We start from the raw sequence: 22,974 nt of genomic DNA, 5'->3' as shown, positions 1-22,974 counted from the left end.
TTCCACACACCACATTCCACACACATTCCACACACCACATTCCACAGACACCACACACACCACATTCCACACACCACACACCACATTCCACACACCACATTCCACACACACCACATTCCACACACAACATTCCACACACATTCCACACACCACATTCCACACACACCACATTCTACACACATTCCACACACCACATTCCACACATCACATTCCACACACCACATTCCAAACACATTCCACACACCACATGCCACACACCACATTCCACACACATTCCACACACCACATTCCACAAACATTCCACACACCACATTCCACACACCACATTCCACACACCACATTCCACACACATTCCACACACCACATTCCACACACCACATTCCACACACCACATTCCACACACCACATTCCACACACCACAATCCACACACATTCCACAAACATTTCACACACATTCCACACACCACATTCCACACACCACATTCCACACACATTCCACACATTCCACACACCACATTCCACACATATTCCTCACACCACACACCACACATTCCACACACATTCCACACACCACATTCCACAAATATTCCACACACCACATCCACACACATTCCACACACCACATTCCACACACCACATTCCACACACATTCCACACACCACATTCCACACACCACATTCCACACACATTTCACACACCACATTCCACACACCACATTCCACACACCACATTCCACACATATTCCACACCACATTCCACAAACATTCCACACACATTCCACACACCACATTCCACACACCACATTCCACACACCACATTCCACACACATTCCACACACCACATTCCACACACATTCCACACATTCCACACACCACATTCCACACATATTCCTCACACCACACACCACACACACCACATTCCACACACATTCCACACACCACATTCCCCACACATTCCACACACATTCCACACACCACATTCCACACACATTCCACACACCACATTCCACACACCACATTCCACACACATTCCACACACCACATTCCACACACATTCCACACACCACATTCCACACACCACATTCCACACACCACATTCCACACACATTCCACACATCACATTCCACACACCACATTCCAGACACATTCCACACACAACATTCCACATTCCACACACATTCCACACACCACATTCCACACACATTCCACACACCACACACATTCCACACACATTCCACACACATTCTACCCACACACACTCCGCATTCCACATTCCACACACATTCCAAACACACTCCACATTCCACATTCACACACTCCACATTCCACACACATTTCACACACATTCCACACACCACATTCCACACACCAAATTCCACACAACACATTCCACACACCACATTCCACACACCACACACATTCCACACACTACATTCCACACACATTTCACACGCCACATTCTACACACCACATTCCACACACATTCCACACACATTCTACCCACACACTCCACATTCCACATTCACACACATTCCACACACATTCCACACACACTCCACATTCCACATTCACACACTCCACATTCCACACACATTTCACACACATTCCACACACCACATTCCACACACCACATTCCACACACCACATTCCACACACATTCCACACACCACATTCCACACACATTCCACACACATTCCACACACCACACACCACATTCCACACACATTCCACACACCACACACCACATTCCACACACATGCCACACACATTCCACACACATTCCAAACAACACATTTCACACACCACATTCCACACACATTCCACACATTCCACACACCACATTCCACACTGTTAGACGGGGACCCTGAGGGTCGGCCGTCTACTGAGGGAGAGGTCCCCGATGAGGACCACCTCCGGCGATTGTACAGATATGTCACCCCCCTCCCCACAAACAGCCACCACACCAGGTTGAGTTCAATACTTTTATATAAGGTTTGTAGGGCACGGATATTGGCGATACAGGATATATCGGACCCGAGGGTCCTCTCACTTCTAGTCTCTGTAGGGAAAAAGGGGGTAGCGGGACAGTCTTGGTACCGGGTCGGTACAGGAGGTGGCAAGAGGTGAGCTCACAATCCTCGAGCTGGCGAGTCTGCGAGTCGGGCCGCGGCAGCGCCAGCAGGCCAAGACGATGGTTTCACGAGGCAGAGGGCCGCGGCAGCGCCAGCAGGCCAAGACGATGGTTTCACGAGGCAGAGGGCCGCGGCAGCGCCAGCAGGCCAAGACGATGGTTTCATGAAGCAGAGGGCCGCGGCAGCGCCAGCAGGCCAAGACGATGGTTTCACGAGGCAGAGGGCCGCGGCAGCGCCAGCAGGCCAAGACGATGGTTTCACGAGGCAGAGGGCCGCGGCAGCGCCAGCAGGCCAAGACGATGGTTTCACGAGGCAGAGGGCCGCGGCAGCGCCAGCAGGCCAGTCGCGGATGAGTTCTTCTCGGGTCTCTCGACTCCAGGATACAACTGCCTCCCTGGTCTGGCCCTGCCCCAGTTATAGGTCTGGTCCCCTTTGATGTCCGGACCCTCGCGCCTGGGGGCCGGGAGGTCCGGGATGAGGGAGTCCAGACACCCAGTAGGGGGGTGGAGCCAGCGCCCAGGGCGGCCTGGGGTGATCGACACCTGGCCGAGGAGAGCCGTTGACGATTCCTTCTCCCATTGACTCGCCAAGTGGTCACTCTGCCTCCTGGGAGGAGGTTGGTGCCTCGATGTCGGGGCCGGCCGGGCCCAGGGTTAGGGTCGAGTTGAGGCCACGCGGCCTCGTGCTGTAGTACCCCAAAATGGCGGCTGGGCCGAGGCCGGGGTGCGGATGGTGACCCGGGCCAGCTGGGTCCGGAGCTGGTGTCTTGTGGTGGAGGGATTGCAGGTTACTTCGGGTGGTCGCCGGGGACTCTGGTTGGGGATTCAGGGAGAGCCAGGGTCCGGGTCCCGTTGCGGGGAGGGGGGACAGCCCGACCATGCGGCCTGTCCAACATGCGTCCCCCCCAGCTGAAGGCGGGGAGAGTCAGCCATCTTCCTGGGGACTCTCCTCGCTGAGGCGGAAAAAGCGTGACAGGCCGTCTGCGTTGGCGTGGTCCTGGCCTGGACGATGTTCCACCGTGAAGTCCATCCCCTGTAGGGAGATGGACCAGCGCAACAGCTTCGGGTTCTCCCCCCGCATTTGCATCAGCCATTGCAGGGGTCGGTGGTCTGTTTGCACCTGGAAGTGGGTGCCGAAGAGGTAGGGCCGGAGCTTCTTGAGTGCCCAGACTACGGCGAAGGCCTCCCTCTCAATGGTGCTCCAGCGCTGTTCTCGGGGCAGTAGGCGTCTGCTGATGAAGGCCACTGGTTGGTCGACCCCTTCGGGGTTGAGTTGGGAGAGGACGGCCCCCACACCATGATCGGAGGCGTCCGTCTGCACAATGAATTCCCGGCTGTAGTCGGGAGCCTGGAGCACGGGGGCCGTGCACATGGCGGTCTTCAATTTCTCGAAGGCCGATTGGCAGTCCGGGGTCCAGTTGACTGTTTTGGGGCTCTTCTTGGAGGTGAGCTCTGTGAGGGGCCCCACGATGCTGCCATAGTCCTTCACGAACCTCCGGTAGTATCCGGTGAGCCCCAGGAAGGCCCGGACCTCCGTTTGGGTCGTAGGGGGTTGCCAGGCCTGGATGGCAGCAATCTTGAGCTGGAGGGGGGCCACCAGCCCGCTTCCCACTTGGTGTCCCAGGTAGGTCACGGACCCTTGGCCAACCTGGCACTTGCTGGCCTTGATGGTGAGCCCGGCTTGCTGGAGGGCGTGTAGAACCTCCCGCAGGTGGCGGAGGTGGTCGGTCCAATGATGCTGTATACAGCAATGTCGTCCAGGTAGGCGGCGCTGAAGTCTTCCAGGCCCGCCAGTACCTGGTTCACCAGCCGTTGGAACGTTGCCGGAGCGTTTTTCATGCCAAAGGGCATTACTTTAAAGTGGTAGTGCCCGTCCGGGGTAGAGAAGGCGGAACGTTCTTGGGCCCTAGGGGTGAGGGCGATCTGCCAGTAGCCCGCCGTTAGGTCGAAGATGCTCAGGTAGCGGGCGGCCCCCATCCGGTCAATTAGCTCATCTGCCCGGGGGATGGGGTGAGCGTCGGTCCTGGTAACTGCATTCAGCCCCCGATAGTCCACGCAGAACCGGAGCTCAGGGGCAACGCCCGGGGCGGCCGCCTTGGGAACCAGGACGACTGGGCTTGCCCAGGGGCTGTCTGAGGGTTCGATCACTCCTAGGGCCAGCATTTTGGACACCTCGGTCTGGATGCAGGCGCGCACCCGGTCTGGTACGCGGTACGCCCGGTGTCGAATAGGAGGGCTGTCCCCGGTGTCCACATCGTGAAGGCACCAGGGGGTGACTCCGGGTGTGAGGGAGAACAGGGAGGCGAACCGCCTCAGGAGGGTTTGACAGTCTTGGCGTTGCTCCGGGGACAGGGCCTCGGAGAGCTGGACCCCTTCCACTGAGCCATCCCGCTCGAGGGTCCTCAGTAAGTCCGGAAGGGGTTCGGAGTCTTCTTCCGTCCCGTTATCGGTAGCCATCAGGAGGCTGAGTTCGGATCGCACAAAATGGGGTTTGAGCCTGTTGGCATGGAGGACCCGTAGAGGGTTCCGGGCAGTCTCCATGTCGATTAAATAGGTGACGGGTCCCTTGCGTTCGATCACCTTGAAGGGTCCGGACCATTTGTCTTGGAGTGCACAGGGTTCAACCGGGGACATCACCCAGACCCGTTGTCCCGGTTCGAACTCAATGGAGGATGCGTGCTGATCGTACCATCTCTTCATGTCCTCCTGACTGGCCTCGAGATTGGCTTTGGCGGTTTCTCGGAACCGCCGGGTCTGGTTGCGAAGAGCCAGGAGATACCTGTAGATGTCTGGGGGAGTTTTCTGGGGAGGCTGCTCCCAACCTTCCTTGACTAGGCTGAGGGGGCCCCGGACGGGGTGCCCGTACAGGAGTTCAAATGGGCTGAAGCCGAGGGATTTCTGCGGGACCTCCCGATAGGCAAACAGGAGGCATGGAAGTAGCACGTCCCACTGGCGTCGAAGGGGTTCCTCTAGGCCCATAATCATTCCCTTGAGGGTGCGGTTGAACCTCTCGACCAGTCCGTTTCCTTGCGGGTGATAGGGGGTCGTGAATTTGTAGGTGACCCCGCATTGTTGCCAGAGAGACTTCATATATCTGGAGATAAAGTTCGTGCCCCTGTCGCTGACGACCTCCCGGGGGAACCCCACCCGGGAGAAGATCCCCATCAGGGCTCGGCCCACCACGGGGGCCGTCACAGTCCGAAGAGGGATGGCCTCGGGATAGCGGGTGGCGTGGTCTACTAGGACCAGGATGAACCGGTGTCCTTGGGCTGTTCGGGGGTCGAGGGGCCCCACAATGTCTATTCCCACTCGTTCGAACAGGGTGGTGACGACAGGAAAGGGTTGTAAAGGTGCTTTGATTTTTCGGCCACTTTTTCCGCTGGCCTGGCAGGTGGGGCAGGCCCTGCAGTGGTTGGTGACATCCTTTCGCATTTGGGGCCAGAAAAAATGGGTCACCAGGCGGTCGTAGGTTTTATCCTGTCCCAGGTGTCCGGCAAGGGGGACATCGTGGGCTAAGTTCAGGAGAAAGTCTCGGAAGCGAAGGGGCACCACCAGTACCCGACTGGCTCCTAGTTCTGCAATTTTCTGCTCGCTGTAGAGCAGGTCTTGGTCCCAGTAGATCCAGTGGGCCCCCGAGGTATCCCCTGTGCTCTGGGCCAGGGCTTGCTGCCGGAGTCCTTCGAGAGAGGGACATGTTTTCTGTTCGGCCCGGAATTGTTCCTGAGTGGGGCCTCCCTCCTGACGCCATTGTGCCAGGTCAGGGACGTCCCGAAGCTGGTCGGATCCTTCTTCCGTTTGGGTCGAGGGACTGGCTTCTGGGGCGGCCTCCTCTGGGATGAGCGCGGGAGGAGGTTCCGGCCACTCGGGCTCTTCTAGACTGGGGACCGCGCGGGCGGTCATGGACCGGGTCGTGACGCAGACCCATTCGGGGAGGCCGAGCATCCCCAGGTGTTCTCTCCGTTCGACGGCTGCCCAGGGAGAGCTTTCGAGGTCGTTTCCTAGGAGGCAATCCACGGGGGCATCATCGCGGACAGTTACCTTTAACATCCCTGTTACTCCTCCCCACTCGAAGGGGACGCAGGCCATGCGACACAGACTTTCGGAGTTGTCTGCTGATCGGACAGGGCAAAGAATGTTCGGCAGGATTTGGTCTGGAGTGGCAAGGTGGCGTCGGACCGCCGTTACACTGGCCCCGGTGTCGCGGAGGGCTTCCGCCCGGCGGCCATTAATGTTGACCCACTGGCTGTACTTCTGCGTGTTGGCGGGAAGGGGGGCCCGCGGAATCATCTCTCTCTCCCCCAAGCAGACCAGCGCCATGGCGGCTGGTGCCCACTCAGAGGGGTCGGTCTCGTACTCTTCTTGGTCGTCCGGGATTAGTTCTTCCCCTAGGGCGGCCGCTGCGACCTGGCGGGGGGTAGTGTTCGGATTCTTTGGGCAGTTGGGATCACTGGCGTAGTGGCCGGGTCGCTGGCATCTGTGGCACATAACGTTGGCCCGGAAACTGGCCCGGATGGCCGGGCTCCCTCGGCCGGCCGGGGTCGAGGGGCTGCTTGTGGGCGACAAGGGGCCGGGGTCTCTCCCCCGACCCTGGCCCCCTCCTCCTCCTCCCCGGGGGCGATGGGGCCCTGGGTACGGTCTGGATGATTCGCTGGGTCCGTTCCGGCCAACTCGGGTGCTTTCCCACCGGTCGGCTTCGGCGGCGAGTTGTCGAGGTTCGGTTAGTTTACTGTCCAAGAGGTGTTGCCGGAGTTCCACGAAGCAGTTGTTAGACAGGTGCTCCCATACGATAAGGTCAAAAAGTTGTTCGTAGGTGGTCACTTTGTTGCCCTTGATCCACCCTTCGAAGGCTCGACTAAAGAAGTTCACGTACTCCACCCAAGTCGTACCCGGAATCAGTTTGCAGTCGCGGAACCGCTGGCGGTACATCTCGGGTGTGAGCCCGTATCGAGTGAGGAGGGCGGCCTTCATGTGGTCGTAGGATGTCATCAGATGGTCCGGGAGTTGCAGCAGGGCGTCCCGCCCTTCGTTGACAAACCTCCCCCATAACCCGGCTCCCCAGTCGCTCCGTGGAATCCGGTGGGAGGTCATGGCCACCTCATAGGCTTTAAACCACTGCTGTATATCATCGTTCTTGTGGTATTCCCGGATGACATCTTTGGGGATGTGAACCTTGGGCTCGGTAGAGGCAGGCAGGGTCGGTCGTTCGGGGAACCCGAGTTCTTTATTCTGTTTCTGGATTTCCAGTTCCTTGAGATTGCGCTCATGTTCGTACGCTAGTTTCTTTTCCTCTAGCTCTCTCTGTTTTTGCTTCTCTTCTCGCTCCTCTCGGAGCCGTAAGTGTTCCAGAGTTATTTTTTGTTCCGCCAGTTTGAGTTCTCCATCCAAGCGAAGTCGGGCCAGTTCTAATTCGTGGAGTCTGCTTTTTTCTCTGTCTTGGATCTCTTCCAGGGAGAGACCCGCTCTTCTTTCTTCAATTGGTGCGGGGCCCGTCTCGGTTGTTCGTGTTCGGGGTACGGCCGTACCCGTTTCTGCCCAAGCTTCTAGGGCTCGTTTGAAGTCTTCCTTTGTGCTCAGACCTGTGGTTGGAAGGCCAAGTTCTATGCAATATTGCTTCAGTTCCCGGTGGTTGTAGTCTTCCAATTTTTCCATCTGGAATTTTTCCGTTGTTCCGCTCTCTGTTGTCATGGTGGTTGTGTGTCGTGGGGAGAGTGACTCTCTGTACTATTATGCGTAGGTTCGGATCGCGCCGCTGGCCACCAATGTTAGACGGGGACCCTGAGGGTCGGCCGTCTACTGAGGGAGAGGTCCCCGATGAGGACCACCTCCGGCGATTGTACAGATATGTCACCCCCCTCCCCACAAACAGCCACCACACCAGGTTGAGTTCAATACTTTTATATAAGGTTTGTAGGGCACGGATATTGGCGATACAGGATATATCGGACCCGAGGGTCCTCTCACTTCTAGTCTCTGTAGGGAAAAAGGGGGTAGCGGGACAGTCTTGGTACCGGGTCGGTACAGGAGGTGGCAAGAGGTGAGCTCACAATCCTCGAGCTGGCGAGTCTGCAAGTCGGGCCGCGGCAGCGCCAGCAGGCCAAGACGATGGTTTCACGAGGCAGAGGGCCGCGGCAGCGCCAGCAGGCCAAGACGATGGTTTCACGAGGCAGAGGGCCGCGGCAGCGCCAGCAGGCCAAGACGATGGTTTCACGAGGCAGAGGGCCGCGGCAGCGCCAGCAGGCCAAGACGATGGTTTCACGAGGCAGAGGGCCGCGGCAGCGCCAGCAGGCCAAGACGATGGTTTCACGAGGCAGAGGGCCGCGGCAGCGCCAGCAGGCCAAGACGATGGTTTCAAGAGGCAGAGGGCCGCGGCAGCGCCAGCAGGCCAGTCGCGGATGAGTTCTTCTCGGGTCTCTCGACTCCAGGATACAACTGCCTCCCTGGTCTGGCCCTGCCCCAGTTATAGGTCTGGTCCCCTTTGATGTCCGGACCCTCGCGCCTGGGGGCCGGGAGGTCCGGGATGAGGGAGTCCAGACACCCAGCAGGGGGGTGGAGCCAGCGCCCAGGGCGGCCTGGGGTGATCGACACCTGGCCGAGGAGAGCCGTTGACGATTCCTTCTCCCATTGACTCGCCAAGTGGTCACTCTGCCTCCTGGGAGGAGGTTGGTGCCTCGATGTCGGGGCCGGCCGGGCCCAGGGTTAGGGTCGAGTTGAGGCCACGCGGCCTCGTGCTGTAGTACCCCAAAATGGCGGCTGGGCCGAGGCCGGGGTGCGGATGGTGACCCGGGCCAGCTGGGTCCGGAGCTGGTGTCTTGTGGTGGAGGGATTGCAGGTTACTTCGGGTGGTCGCCGGGGACTCTGGTTGGGGATTCAGGGAGAGCCAGGGTCCGGGTCCCGTTGCGGGGAGGGGGGACAGCCCGACCATGCGGCCTGTCCAACACACACACATTCCAAACACCACATTCTACACACATTCCACATACCACATTCCACACACCACATTCCACACACATTCCACACTCCACATTCCACACACACACTCCACATTCCACACACTCCACATTCCACACACTCCACATTCCACACACATTCCACACACATTCCACATTTCACACACATTCCACACCCATTCCACACACATTCCACACACCACATTCCACACACCATGTTGGATGGGGCGATCCCAGAGGCCAGGTTATGTCTACCCGACTGCTCCGTGACCCACCTCTCCCACCAATAATGCCGAGCCTTAACTAGGGATCCCCTCCGGGGAGGACCTCAAGTATTGAATCGTACACATGAGGACCACACCACCCTTAGGAACAGACACTACAACGTAGGTTTTCGATATCAAGTTCTTTATAAACAGGTAAAGGAATTAGCACTCTTATGTACACAGGATCGAGAGATCGCCAAAGTCTCAACGCTCCCGGAAGCGGGACAGTCTCAGTCTTTAGATCAGTACGTAGCGTACCCTGCGCACGGCTCTCAATCCTCGAGCCGGGGGGTACGGAAGATGGTGATCGTACCGGTTGTCCTACTCACTTGAGGATGACTCAGTTCGTGATGGTAGCGTCGATGGTCCAGCCGGACCAGAGTACTCCTCGAGCCGCGACGAGGTCAGCAGGGCTCGATCTGGAGGGTAGTTACTGAGGAGCCGCGACCATGTCAGCAGGGCTCAGAATGTTTGTTGAAGATTGTTTTACCCGGCCTCGTGGCGTGGTTCGCCTCTGTCCCTCCACATCCTGCGAGCGTAGACCTGCACCCTGAGCCCCCAGCGCAGCATCCCCGTTAGTGTAGCCTGCACCCCGAAGCCTGGTCGTCCTACTCCCGATAAACCCAGACCCCCGTAACCAACGACCAGGCCGGCCTATCCCGGCCTATCCCGTTCCACTCCCGGTTCCGAGCGCCTAACCTTGCATGCCCCACAAGGCCCGGCAGCCATTTTCCCTTCCCGAGATCCCTGTCTCCCTGGGCCTAGCGTGACCCCGGCCCCAGCGAAACCCAGACTCCAAAGGCGCGCCAGTCCCGGCTGGGGGGTAAAGCGCTCCCCGAGTGAGATAAGCCAGGGAGTTTTGATGGCACCTCCGGCCTCCCCTGAGAGACTGGTATCTGTCACACCTTTGGCCTCCACCTGGGGGCCAGTTTCGATCGCACCTCTGGCCTTCCCGAGTGCTGGCTCCAGACCCGCTGGGCGTCTGGGAATTCCCGGACCCATCTTTCAAAGGATCAAAGAGCCAACCGCCGGACCTCGCCCCCAGGACCAGCCCCCAGGGCTTGAGGCCTCCGCCTGCGAGGGTCCGGACATCAAAGGGCCACTGGACTATATCTGGGCCTGCCCGACAACTATCGGGCAGTTGTATCTTGGACCTGAAGCCCTGCTGATCTGATCGCTGCTGACCCTGAGAAGACTCAACCTTGGAATCGCTGAGCCCTGCTGACGCTGTCGCGGATCCCTCTTCGCAACAAGGAACTGAACCACCTGAGCCCTGCTGACGCTGTCGCGGCTTGAGCTGAATTTGCAACCATGGTAGCCCTGCTGACGCTGTCGCGGCTCGTCCTCTCTAAAACCTCGGAGCCCTGCTGACGCTGTCGCGGCTCGAGCTGAACTCGTAACCATCGGAGCCCCGCTGACGCTGTCGCGGCTCGTCCTCTCTAAGACCTCGGAGCCCTGCTGACGCTGTCACGGCTCGAGCTTGAACTCGCAACCACCTGAGCCCTGCTGACGCTGTCGCGGCTCCTCAAGAACTTCACTCCACATTCCACATTCACACACTCCACATTCCACACACATTCCACACACATTCCACACACCACATTCCACACACCACATACACCACATTCCAGACACCACACACATTCCACACACATTGCACACAACACATTCCACACACCACATTCCACACACATTCCACACACATTCCACACACCACATTCCACACACATCCCACACACATTCCACACACCACATTCCACACACCACATTCCACACACCACATTCCACACACATTCCACACACATTCCACACACCACACACCACATTCCACACACATTCCACACACCACATTCCACACACATTCCACACACCACATTCCACACACCACATTCCACACACATTCCACACACCACATTCCACACACATTCCACACACCACATTCCACATACATTCCACACACCACACACCACATTCCACACACCACACACCACACACCACATTCCACACCCATTCCACATACATTCCACACACCACATTCCACACACCACATTCCACACACATTCCACACCCATTCCACACACATTTCACACATTCCACACACCACATTCCACACACATTCCACACACCACATTCCACACACATTCCACACACCACATTCCACACAAATTTCACACACCACATTCCACACACATTCCACACACCACATTCCACACACATTCCACACACCACATTCCACACACACATTCCACACACCACATTCCACACACATTCCACACACATTCCACACACCAAATTCCACACACCACATTCCACACACCAAATTCCACACACATTCCACACACCACATTCCATACACATTCCACACACCACATTCCACACACATTCCACGCACATTCCACACACCACACACCACATTCCACACACATTCCACACACATTCCACACACCACATTCCACACACCACATTCCACACACCACATTCCACACACATTCCACACACATTCCACACACCACATTCCACACACATTCCACACACCACATTTGACACACATTCCACACACCACACACCACATTCCAAACACATTCCACACACATTCCACACACATTCCACACACCACATTCCACATACATTCCACACACCACATTCCACACACATTCCACACACATTCCACACACATTCCACACACCACATTCCACACACCACATTCCACCCAAATTCCACACACCACATTCCACACACCTCATTCCACACACATTCCACACACCACATTCCACACACATTCCACACACCACATTCCACACACATTCCACACACATTCCACACACCACATGCCACACACCACATTCCACACACCACATTCCACACACATTCCACACACCAAATTCCACACACCAAATTCCACACACATTCCACACACCACATTCCACACACCACATTCCACACACCACATTCCACAGACCACATTCCACGCACCACATTCCACACACCACATTCCACACACATTCCACACACATTCCACACACATTCTACCCACACACACTCCACATTCCACACACATTCCACACACATTCCACACACACTCCACATTCCACATTCACACACTCCACATTCCACACACATTCCACACACCACATTCCACACACCACATTCCACACACATTCCACACACCACATTCCACACACATTCCACACACCACATTCCACACACATTCCACACACCACATTCCACACACATTCCACACACCACATTGGGCACACCACATTCCACACACCACATTCCATACACATTCCAGACACCACATTCCACACACATTCCACGCACCACATTCCACACACATTCTACCCACACACACTCCACATTCCACATTCCACACACATTCCACACACATTCCACACACACTCCACATTCCACATTCACACACTCCACATTCCACACACATTTCACACACATTCCACACACATTCCACACACCACATTCCACACACCACATTCCACACACATTCCACACACATTCCACACACCACATTCCACACACCACATTCCACACACATTCCACACACCACATTCCACACACATTCCACATACATTCCAAACACATTTCACACATTCCACACACAACATTCCACACACATTCCACACACCACATTCCACACACATTCCACACACCACATTCCACACACCACATTCCACACACCACATTCCACACACATTCCGCCCACATTCCACACACATTCCACACACCACATTCCACACACATTCCACACACATTGCACACAACACATTCCACACACCACATTCCACACCACATTCCACACACATTCCACACATTCCACACACCACATTCCACACACATTCCACACACCACATTCCACACACATTCCACACACCACATTCCACACACATTCCACACACCACATTCCACACACATTCCACACACCACATTCCACACACATTCCACGCACCATATTCCACACACCACATTCCACACACATTCCACACACATTCCACACACATTGCACACACCACATTCCACACACCACATTCCACACACCACATTCCACACACATTCCACACACATTCCACACATTCCACACATTCCACACACCACACACCACACACATTCCACACACCACACACCACATTCCACACACCACACACCACATTCCACACACATTCCACACACATTGCACACAACACATTCCACACACCACATTCCACACACCACATTCCACACACATTCCACACACATTCCACACATTCCACACACCACACACCACACACATTCCACACACCACACACCACATTCCACACACATTCCACACACCACATTCCACACACATTCCACGCACATTCCACACACCACATTCCACACACATTCCACACACCACACACCACATTCCACACACATTCCACACACCACATTCCACACACCACATTCCACACACCACATTCCACACACCACATTCCACACACATTCCACTCACCACATTCCACACACATTCCACACACCACACACCACATTCCACACACATTCCACACACCACATTCCACACACGTTCCACGCACATTCCACACACCACATTCCACACACATTCCACACACCACACACCACATTCCACACACATTCCACACACATTCCACACACCACATTCCACACACCACATTCCACACACCACATTCCACACACCACATTCCACACACATTCCACACACCACATTCCACATACATTCCACACACATTTCACACATTCCACACACAACATTCCACACACATTCCACACACCACATTCCACACACATTCCACACACATTCCACACACCAGATTCCACACACCACATTCCACACACCACATTCCACACACCACATTCCACACACATTCCACACACCACATTCCACACACATTCCACACACCACATTCCACACACATTTCACACATTCCACACACAACATTCCACACACATTCCACACACCACATTCCACACACACATTCCACACACCACATTCCACACACATTCCACACACATTCCACACACCAAATTCCACACACATTCCACACACCACATTCCACACACCACATTCCACACACCAAATTCCACACACATTCCACACACCACATTCCACACACCACATTCCATACACATTCCACACACCACATTCCACACACATTCCACGCACATTCCACACACCACACACCACATTCCACACACATTCCACACACATTCCACACACCACATTCCACACACCACATTCCACACACCACATTCCACACACATTCCACACACATTCCACACACCACATTCCACACACCACATTCCATACACATTCCACACACCACATTCCACACACATTCCACGCACATTCCACACACCACACACCACATTCCACACACATTCCACACACATTCCACACACCACATTCCACACACCACATTCCACACACCACTTTCCACACACCACATTCCACACACCACATTCCACACACATTCCACACACATTCCACTCACCACATTCCACACACATTCCACACACCACACACCACATTCCACACACATTCCACACACCACATTCCACACACGTTCCACGCACATTCCACACACCACATTCCACACACATTCCACACACCACACACCACATTCCACACACATTCCACACACATTCCACACACCACATTCCACACACCACATTCCACACACCACATTTCACACACCACATTCCACACACATTCCACACACCACATTCCACATACATTCCACACACATTTCACACATTCCACACACAACTTTCCACACACATTCCACACACCACATTCCACACACATTCCACACACATTCCACACACCAGATTCCACACACCACATTCCACGCACCACATTCCACACACCACATTCCACACACATTCCACACACCACATTCCACACACATTCCACACACCACATTCCACACACATTTCACACATTCCACACACAACATTCCACACACATTCCACACACCACATTCCACACACACATTCCACACACCACATTCCACACACATTCCACACACATTCCACACACCAAATTCCACACACATTCCACACACCACATTCCACACACCACATTCCACACACCAAATTCCACACACATTCCACACACCACATTCCACACACCACATTCCATACACATTCCACACACCACATTCCACACACATTCCACACACATTCCACACACCAGATTCCACACACCACATTCCACACACATTCCACACACATTCCACACACCACATTCCACACACCACATTCCACACACCACATTCCACACACCACATTCCACACACATTCCACACACCACATTCCACATACATTCCACACACATTTCACACATTCCACACACAACATTCCACACACATTCCACACACCACATTCCACACACATTCCACACACATTCCACACACCAGATTCCACACACCACATTCCACACACCACATTCCACACACATTCCACACACCACATTCCACACACCACATTCCACACACATTTCACACATTCCACACACACATTCCACACACCACATTCCACACACACATTCCACACACCACATTCCACACACATTCCACACACATTCCACACACCACATTCCACACACCACATTCCACACACCAAATTCCACACACATTCCACACATTCCACACACCACATTCCATACATATTCCACACACCACATTCCACACACATTCCACGCACATTCCACACACCACACACCACATTCCACACACATTCCACACACATTCCACACACCACATTCCACACACCACATTCCACACACCACATTCCACACACCACATTCCACACACATTCCACACACATTCCACACACCACATTCCACACACCACATTCCATACACATTCCACACACCACATTCCACACACATTCCACGCACATTCCACACACCACACACCACATTCCACACACATTCCACACACATTCCACACACCACATTCCACACACCACATTCCACACACCACATTCCACACACCACATTCCACACACCACATTCCACACACATTCCACACACATTCCACTCACCACATTCCACACACATTCCACACACCACACACCACATTCCACACACATTCCACACACCACATTCCACACACGTTCCACGCACATTCCACACACCACATTCCACACACATTCCACACACCACACACCACATTCCACACACATTCCACACACATTCCACACACCACATCATTCCACACACCACATTCCACACACATTCCACACACCACATTCCACATACATTCCACACACATTTCACACATTCCACACACAACATTCCACACACATTCCACACACCACATTCCACACACATTCCACACACATTCCACACACCAGATTCCACACACCACATTCCACACACCACATTCCACACACCACATTCCACACACATTCCACACACCACATTCCACACACATTCCACACACCACATTCCACACACATTTCACACATTCCACACACAACATTCCACACACATTCCACACACCACATTCCACACACACATTCCACACACCACATTCCACACACATTCCACACACATTCCACACACCAAATTCCACACACATTCCACACACCACATTCCACACACCACATTCCACACACCAAATTCCACACACATTCCACACACCACATTCCACACACCACATTCCATACACATTCCACACACCACATTCCACACACATTCCACACACCAGATTCCACACACCAGATTCCACACACCACATTCCACACACCACATTCCACACACCACATTCCACACACATTCCACACACCACATTCCACACACATTTCACACATTCCACACACAACATTCCACACACATTCCACACACCACATTCCACACACACATTCCACACACCACATTCCACACACATTCCACACATTCCACACACCAAATTCCACATACCACATTCCACACACCAAATTCCACACACATTCCACACACCACACACCACATTCCACACACATTCCACACACATTCCACACACCACATTCCACACACCACATTCCACACACCACATTCCACACACCACATTCCACACACATTCCACACACATTCCACACACCACATTCCACTCACATTCCACACACCACATTTGACACACATTCCACACACCACACACCACATTCCAAACACATTCCACACACATTCCACACACATTCCACACACCACATTCCACACCACATTCCACACACACCACATTCCACACACCACATTCCACACACACCACATTCCACACACCACATTCCACACACATTCCACACACCACATTCCACACACCACATTCCACACACCACATCCCTACACACCACATTCCACACACATTCCACACACCACATTCCACACACATTCAACACACATTCCACACACCACATTCCACACACATTCCACACACCACATTCCACACACAATCCACACACATTCCACACACCACATTCCAAACACATTCCACACACATTCCACACACATTCCACACACCAAACACCACATTCCACACACATTCCACACACCACATTCCACACACATCCCACACACATTCCACACACCACATTCCACACACCACATTCCAGACACATTCCACACACATTCCACACATTCCACACACCACATTCCACACACATTCCGCACACCACATTCGACACACATTCCACACACCACATACCACATTCCACAAACATTCCACACATCACATTCCACACACATTCCACACACATTCCACACACATTCCACACACCACGTTCCACACACATTCCACACACATTCCACACACATTCATTCCACATTCCACACACATTCCACACATCACATTCCACACACATTCCACACACCACATTCCACACACCACACTCCACACACATTCCACACACCACATTCCACACACCACATTCCACACACATTCCACATACATTCCACACACATTTCACACATTCCACACACAACATTCCACACACATTCCACACACCACATTCCACACACATTCCACACACCACACACCACATTCCACACACATTCCACACACCACATTCCACACACATTCCACACACCAAATTCCACACACATTCCACACACCACATTCCACACACCACATTCCACACACCACATTCCATACACATTCCACACACCACATTCCACACACATTCCACGCACCACATTCCACACACCACATTCCACACACATTCCACACACATTCCACACACATTCCACACACATTCCACACACATTCTACCCACACACACTCCACATTCCACATTCCACACACATTCCACACACACTCCACATTCCACATTCACACACTCCACATTCCACACACATTTCACACACATTCCACACACATTCCACACACCACATTCCACACACCACATTCCACACACATTCCACACACATTCCACACACCACATTCCACACACCACATTCCACACACATCCCCACACCACATTCCACACACATTCCACATACATTCCACACACATTTCACACATTCCACACACAACATTCCACACACATTCCACACACCACATTCCAAACCACATTCCACACACATTCCACACACCACATTCCACACACATTGCACACAACACATTCCACACACCACATTCCACACCACATTCCACACACCACATTCCACACACATTCCACACATTCCACACACCACACACCACATTCCACACACATTCCACACACCACATTCCACACACATTCCACACACCACATTCCACACACATGCCACACACCACATTCCACACACATTCCACACACCACATTCCACACACATTCCACACACCACATTCCACACACATTCCACACACATTCCACACACATTCTACCCACACACACTACATTCCACACACACTCCACATTCCACATTCACACACTCCACATTCCATACACATTCCACACACATTCCACACACCACATTCCACACACCACATTCCACACACAACACATTCCACACATTCAACACACCACACTCCACACACAACATTCCACACATATTCCACACACATTCCACACACCACATTCCACACACACCACATTCCACACACATTCCACACACCACATTCCACACACCACATTCCACACACATTCCACACACATTCCACACATCACATTCCACATGTATTCCACACACCACATTCCACACACCACACACCACATTCCACACACATTCCACACACTACATTCCACACACATTCCACACACCACATTCCACACACCACATTCCACACACATTCCACACACCACATTCCACACATATTCCAAACACCACATTCCACACACATTCCACACACCACATTCCACACACCACATTCCACACACATTCCACACACATTCCACACACCACATTCCACACACATTCCACACACCACATTCCACACACATTCCACACACATTCCACACATTCCACACACCACATTCCAAACACATTCCACACACATTCCACACACATTCCACACACCAAACACCACATTCCACACACATTCCACACGCCACATTCCACACACATTCCACACACCACATTCCACACACATCCCACACACATTCCACACACCACATTCCACACACCACATTCCACACACCACATTCCACACACATTCCACACACATTCCACACATTCCATACACCACATTCCACACACATTCCACACACCACATTCGACACACATTCCACACACCACATACCACATTCCACTAACATTCCACACATCACATTCCACACACATTCCACACACATTCCACACACATTCCACACACCACGTTCCACACACATTCCACACACATTCCACACACATTCATTCCACATTCCACACACATTCCACACATCACATTCCACACACATTCCACACACCACATTCCACACACCACACTCCACACACATTCCACACACCACATTCCACACACCACATTCCACACACATTCCACATACATTCCACACACATTTCACACATTCCACACACAACATTCCACACACATTCCACACACCACATTCCACACACATTCCACACACCACACACCACATTCCACACACATTCCACACACCACATTCCACACACATTCCACACACCAATTCCACACACATTCCACACACCACATTCCACACACCACATTCCACACACCACATTCCATACACATTCCACACACCACATTCCACGCACCACATTCCACGCACCACATTCCACACACATTCCACACACATTCCACACACATTCCACACACATTCCACACACATTCTACCCACACACACTCCACATTCCACATTCCACACACATTCCACACACACTCACATTCCACATTCACATACTCCACATTCCACACACATTTCACACACATTCCACACACATTCCACACACCACATTCCACACACCACATTCCACACACATTCCACACACATTCCACACACCACATTCCACACACATTCCCCACACCACATTCCACACACATTCCACATACATTCCACACACATTTCACACATTCCACACACATTCCACACACCACATTCCACACCACATTCCACACACATTCCACACCACATTCCACACACATTGCACACAACACATTCCACACACCACATTCCACACCACATTCCACACATTCCACACACCACACACCACATTCCACACACATTCCACACACCACATTCCACACACATTCCACACACCACATTCCACACACATGCCACACGCACATTCCACACACATTCCACACACATTCCACACACCACATTCCACACACATTCCACACACATTCCACACACATTCTACCCACACACACTACATTCCACACACACTCCACATCCACATTCACACACTCCACATTCCACACACAATCCACACACATCCACACACCACATTCCACACACCACATACACCACATTCCACACACCACACACATTCCACACACATTGCACACAACACATTCCACACACCACATTCCACACACATCCCACACACATTCCACACACCACATTCCACACACCACATCCACACACCACATTCCACACACATTCCACACACATTCCACACACCACACACCACATTCCACACACATTCCACACACCACATTCCACACACATTCCACACACCACATTCCACACACCACAATCCACACACATCCACACACCACATTCCACACACATTCCACACACCACATTCCACATACATTCCACACACCACACACCACATTCCACACACCACACACCACCACACCACACACCACACACCACATTCCACACCCATTCCACATACATTCCACACACCACATTCCACACACCACATTCCACACACATTCCACACCCATCACACACATTCACACATCACACACCACATTCCCACACATCCACACACATTCCACACCCACATTCCACACACATCACACACATTCACACACACATTCCACACATTCCACACACCACATTCCACCACATCCACACACCACACCACATCCACACACATTCCACACACCACATTCCACACACCACAATCCACACACACACACACCACATTCCACACACCACATCCACACACACCACATTCCCCACACCACATCCACACACACCACATTCCACACATTCAACACACCACACTCCACACACAACATTCCACACATATTCCACACACATTCCACACACCACATTCCACACACACCACATTCCACACACATTCCACACACCACATTCCACACACCACATTCCACACACATTCCACACACATTCCACACATCACATTCCACATGTATTCCACACACCACATTCCACACACCACACACCACATTCCACACACATTCCACACACTACATTCCACACACATTCCACACACCACATTCCACACACCACATTCCACACACATTCCACACACCACATTCCACACATATCCACACACCACATTCCACACACATTCCACACACCACATTCCACACACCACATTCAACACACATTCCACACCCACATTCCATACACCACATTCCACAAACATTCCACACATTCCACACACCACATTCCACACACATTCCACACACCACACACCACATTCCACACACATTCCACACACCACATTCTACACACATTCCACAGACATTCCACACACCACATTCCACACACATTCCACACACATTCCACATAAATTCCACACACCACATTCCACAGACATTCCACACACCACATTCCACAGACACCACACACACCACATTCCACACACCACACACCACATTCCACACCACATTCCACACACACCACATTCCACACACCACATTCCACACACATTCCACACACCACATTCCACACACCACATTCTACACACATTCCACACACCACATTCCACACACATTCCACACATCACATTCCACACACCACATTCCAAACACATTCCACACACCACATGCCACACACCACATTCCACACAACACATCCACAAACATTCCACACACCACATTCCACACACCACATTCCACACACCACATTCCACACACATTCCACACACCACATTCCACACACCACATTCCACACACCACATTCCACACCACAATCCACACACATTCCACACCACATTCCACAAACATTCACACACATTCCACACACCACATTCCCACACACCACATTCCACACCACAT

The sequence above is a fragment of the Lissotriton helveticus genome, chromosome 5_1 (genome assembly GCF_964261635.1).
Source record: "Lissotriton helveticus chromosome 5_1, aLisHel1.1, whole genome shotgun sequence".
Lineage (NCBI taxonomy): Eukaryota > Metazoa > Chordata > Amphibia > Caudata > Salamandridae > Lissotriton > Lissotriton helveticus.
This window is presented reverse-complemented; position numbering follows the sequence as displayed.